At 45.7% G+C, this 5,185-nt stretch overlaps 1 pseudogene; it reads right to left on the reverse strand.

Moving 5' to 3' along the window:
• Positions 1 to 3,281: 3,281 nt before the first annotated feature.
• On the reverse strand, positions 3,282 to 4,903 carry LOC140691649 (large ribosomal subunit protein P1 pseudogene; annotated as a pseudogene).
• Between the last annotated feature and the right edge of the window lie 282 nt (positions 4,904 to 5,185).

Genomic DNA, 5,185 nt, shown 5'->3' on the forward strand with positions numbered 1-5,185 from the left:
AAAGACTAAGGGCAAAGTGCTGGAGAAAAAATGTGTTGCACTTTATTGAACCTCAAGCTGCTCAGAAACCATTTGATGGTCTCTTTGAGCAGGATGACATTCGGCTCAGTGGAATCAAAGCCGATGCAAGTGGGGGGATCGCCTGGCAGTTACTTCCTTAGCCTTCATGCTGGAGGAGAGTCTCCACCCACCAGGGCTCCCCCGTTGATGAAGGTGAAGGACGGAGCGATGCGGGGAACTCCTCAGCCTGCCCCTCTGCCAGGAAGAATGCTGAGCACAAGAAAGGCCAGAGCTCCAATCGGGCAAACTTGGGCAGTGGCTCCAGGTGACTTTTTATTTATTTTTATTGACTAAATGCATATCAAGCACTCTATCTTTGGTTCCCCTAGTCGCTCTAGTTTGTATCTTTTCTCCTATACCTCTGTCTTCTCAAGTACTCACTGTTCTCATGTTTCTTTTTCCCCCTCCTTCCATCAAAACCTTCTCTCAGGGTTTTCCCACCCAGATTAACTTTATAAGCTACTAAAACATTATCTTTCTTTGGCAACCATGCAGCCCAAACCCTTAAGTTAAAGGATGAAATATTTATTGATCATTGCATCAGAGAGAATTTAGGCCATCTGGGCCTCCCCAGTGTCCCCGAAATCGCATTACCTGATTGATCTATGCAATAGGCTGGCCTGAGGGCCTGACATCCAAGGAAATGGACAAACTGGAAGTATATTACTGTAGAATGAATCTTGTTGGAAGAGACAACAAAGAAACCTCACTGAGCAGGCGGCTGCGCAGAGCACAGCAGCAGGGGCTTCGCTGTCCAACAGGGCAGACTTTGAGGCCCAGTCATGAAACCAGCTGTGAAGGTCAGCTATGACCTCCAGCGGGCTGTAAGCACCAGTTAGTTATTTACAAAATGGAAACAATAGTATTACAAGGTCCTCAGAGCTGCTGTGAGGACTGTGTGACACACCTCCCGCAAAGTGCTTCTGGAACATGCTGGCACAGCATAATTGCTCCAGAGATGTGATGATGACGTGAAAGAGAAGGAGGAGGAAGTGGAGACGGAGGGGGCGAGGGGTCTCGTACCTGACTGGTCTCTGAAAGAGTGATATTGATGTTGCTGGAGCCAGACTGTTTGTCACGTGCACCTCCTCGTTTGGGATGCTGAGCACCTCTGAGCCCTTCTTCCTGTCTCCAGCTCAGATGGGCGTTTTCTGGTGTGGCAGCGGTGACCACGGCCTGCCTCCAGGGTTCCATTCTTGCCCTGACTCTAGAATTATGAGGAATTCTTGTAATTTAGGCATTCCTTTTACTTCCTGTCTTTTCATTTTCTCTGACTTTTATGGAGGCTAGCAAGACCGGGAGTAAAGACTGGATTCTATAACTTCTTGTGGTTCTCCTGTTCTTTCGTTTAACAAGAACTTTTTGAAAAGCAATATGTACCCGAGAAGTGAGAGCTGAGGGTACAGTGGTCAGCATCAACATGTAAACCGCGTGCTAGTGGAGCTGAAAGTCCAGAGAAGAGTCACACGAAAAGATGCTAAATATCTTTAGTCATTAGGGAAATGCAAAGTAAATGGTAATGACCTAGCACTACGTACCCACTAGAATGGTTAGAATACTGCCACCACCACTACTACTAATGAAACACTGAAAGTGAAAGTGCTGGGGCACATGGGACTCCCATACGTTGCTGGTGAGAATGAAGAAAGAGCACAGCCGCTTTGACAAAAGGCACAGCAGTTTTTTAAAAAATTAAACATACCCTTGCTATATGACCCGTCAAGCCCAGCCCTAGATATTACTAAAGGGAAATGGGAATTGTCAATTCACAGAAAAACCTATATAAAAATTATAAAGGCTTTATTCATAATTGCCAGAAAATGGGAGCTACCCAAATGTCATACTCATCTCCGGGGGCACCCATTTTATCTCTGCCGGGTAAGATGTTAGACATTGGAGAACCACAAGATTCTGTTTTCATCTGCCCTTTCTTCCACCCCACAGGCCACTCCATCTCACAGCCTCCTTTGTGATTTCCTCCTCATCTTGCGCCACCTTCTCTACCTATGCCCTCTCCCAAGAGGTGACATCAGTTTCTCAGCACTTCAACACCATCTTTATAGTGATGGCTTTTAAATGTATATTTTAGCCTGCACTTTTCTCCTGACCTCCAGACCTCCCTACTTAACTTTCTGTTTTAGTTGAGTGGTCTACCTTCCATTCACTGGGTGTGCATAACTCAGATGAAAGCTAAGGTGGGTTCCGTTTTCATGTCTTGGGAAGAATAAAATTCTTAAATGCTTTTACGGGGCTGTTATTCTGGCACTGGGACAGGACCACCTTATGCTCTCCGAGTCTCTAAAATATGAAACTGTTGATTCATTTTGGTTTTATTTAACAGCAAAGAGAGATAATCTCAGCACTGTGATGTACTATATGCCACCATCTATTCAAGGTAATGAGCAGTTTTGAAACAGAGGCTATTGGTAACAAGAAGAACTTTAAATTCAGGGGTATGGAGGGGAATGTCTAGTTCAGAGGCAAAAGCTGTTGTCTTGTTAGGAGCCAACACCATCTATTGTTTCAAAAAATGTTTTCAAAATGGTAATATGTGAGGGAAATAGTTGAGTTTTGTAACAAAAAAAAAGAAGAAGAAAGCCGAAAGTGCCTCTCTTGGGCAGCAAGTGAGCCTGAGCTGAAAAGGCCCACAGGGTGGAGGAAAAGGTAAGTCTTCCCCATGGCTGTACATATTTTCAGTAAATAAATAATTAAGATAATTTATCCTTCCTGTGTTCCATTTGCAGAGACTCTATGACATGTTCTTTTTATCTTCTGAGTGCAAACACATAGGCACAAGGCAGCAACAGAAATGCAGAATCACAGCTCTTCTAATCCAGACACTTGAGTTAGAAAGCGTCTTGGGCTTGCTTTTCTGAGTCACACTCCACCCTTCGGCCAGCGGCGCAAGGCATCACTGAATCAGAGCGGCAGGAGGCTGTAGGTCTGACTGCTTAGCTGTCCCTCGTCCCTTCCATCTGAGCCAGTTAATTACCCCGCTCTGAAGCCGCCTTTTCCATCAGCATCACATCTGTCCACACAAAGAGAGCTGGGTGAGTCTCACATTAGACGATAAACTGGTAAGTTACCCCCTCTTATTTTACATCCGCACTGTGGCTAAGCGGGCTTCAGGTCCGTTGTTGCTGTTACTTTTTTTTTTTTTTCCAGCAAGACCAACAGCAGCAAAGAGCTCAGCTTTTTATTGAATGTGTTCCTGCAAAAGTTTAGTCAAAAAGCCCAAAGCCCATGTCATCATCAAACTCCTGGGATCCGAATCCGTCTTTCTTTGCTTCCGCTTTCTCCTCCTCAGCGAGGGTGGCGCCGGCTGCGGGGGTTGGGGGTTGGGGGTGGGGGGTGTGAGGGGGTGGTGGTTGGGGGTTGGGGGGAGTGTGGGGGGGTGCAGCGGCCCCCACGTTGCAGATGAGGCCGCCGGTGATGACACTGTCCAGCGCCTTTGCAAACAGGCCCCGCCAGAAAGGTTCGACACCGGCTGCTTTAATGAGGGCACAGATCGTGTCCTCCGTGACCGTCACCTCATTGTCGCGCAGGACGAGGGCCAAGCAGATGCAGGCGAGCTGGGAGCGCGAGGCCGGGCGCGGCAGGGCGGGCGCAGTGCTGGGCGCCGGGTGACATGGGGGCCTCACCCCACCGCCGCCTTGGCTCCCTCGGGAGGACGGAGCCCCTTGACCGCAGACGAGGAAAAACGGTCCTTTGTTGTGTTGAAGTTGGTATAAGCTGAGTTTTAAAGATACCCAAATAACCTGTATTTTTGAGTCAAATAGATCAACAGAGTAGAGGGATAAAAAAAAAAACAAAAACAAAGTGATCATTCAATCCATTATTTTAAACAACCAGAAGACTCAAACCTTAACATCCCGTAATCCTATGTAAACAGGTCCTCGGAGTCTTCACCTTTGACCTGGAAGCTTCCATCTAAGGAGAAGGGGCTCATGCAACATGCGACATTCTTACACCTCAGCAAAGCACAGCTCCATGTCATTCAGAGGCAGCCCTGTTGCGGGCTGCGTCATTCACGTCCGTCTCACACAGATGTGTAAATAGCATTATTCACTGCACGGATGTCACCACAGCCCCAACCAAATTAACCTTGCGTGTGACACTGCGTGGCCGTGAAGCCTGCTCTTAGAGACTGCAGGAGGCACTCAGGGAAAACAAGGAGAAACAAGTGTATGTTACTTATTGCAAAGGTTGGAATGTACTCTTTTTTTTTCAGTGACATCAGTGCGTGTGCCATGATTCTTGGCTAAGTGAACACTAAATTCCTTTATAATTATGCTTCATCTGTATTCATGCAGGGGCAGAGCTCTCAAACAGCCAGTTTTGGCTTTGTTGGTTCTCTCCATATTGTCCTTTAGTTTATTAATTTTGCTTCTCTGTTTAGTATATCTTTAATTATACTTTCCTGCGGTTTATTTTGTTCTTTTTTTGTTCCAAATTCTAAAGTTAGACCATTAAATTACTAATTTTCATTCATTTTTTATATAACAATATTATAAATTTCCACTGAATATTGCTTTTTCTGTGTGCTATGTACTAGTCATGTTCTAGGTTGTCTGCCCTTTTTCTTGCTGAAGAAGAAGCACATGTAGAAGCGTGTACTGATCTGGCACAGGCTTTGACTCTGGTTGCTGGTTATTTGTTGCTTTAGTTACTGATTTTTCTTTGACTTTTATTCTGAATTGCTTGTCTGGTTTTTGATTTATCAAACCTCCATGTTTGGGTACTTCCTTTGCTATAGATTTCTTACCACTTTTGAGTCACCCTTTCATCCAAGGTGGGCTAGTAGTCAGGAGCTCAGAGTTCTAGGCTTACCTTTGTTCAGCATGGTAGTCTTTGGTCTAGATATGATTGCCTTAATTTTTCTATTATGGGTGTGACAAGTTCCCATAAACTAAGCAGCTTAAAACAACACAGACTTACTATGTTACAGCTCTGCAGGGCATAAGTCAGGCTGCTTACTGGCCTCACTAGGCTGAAAACAAGGTGTGAGCACAGCTGCGTCCCTTTCAGGGGGCTCTTGGGATTCCTTTCAGGATCCAACTCCGTGCTCATTTGTGTTGTTGACTGAATTCAGTTCCTGGTGGCTGTAGGACTGAGTGCCCATTGT

This window comes from Vicugna pacos, chromosome 36 (assembly GCF_048564905.1).
Source record: "Vicugna pacos chromosome 36, VicPac4, whole genome shotgun sequence".
NCBI classification, from domain to species: Eukaryota; Metazoa; Chordata; class Mammalia; order Artiodactyla; family Camelidae; genus Vicugna; species Vicugna pacos.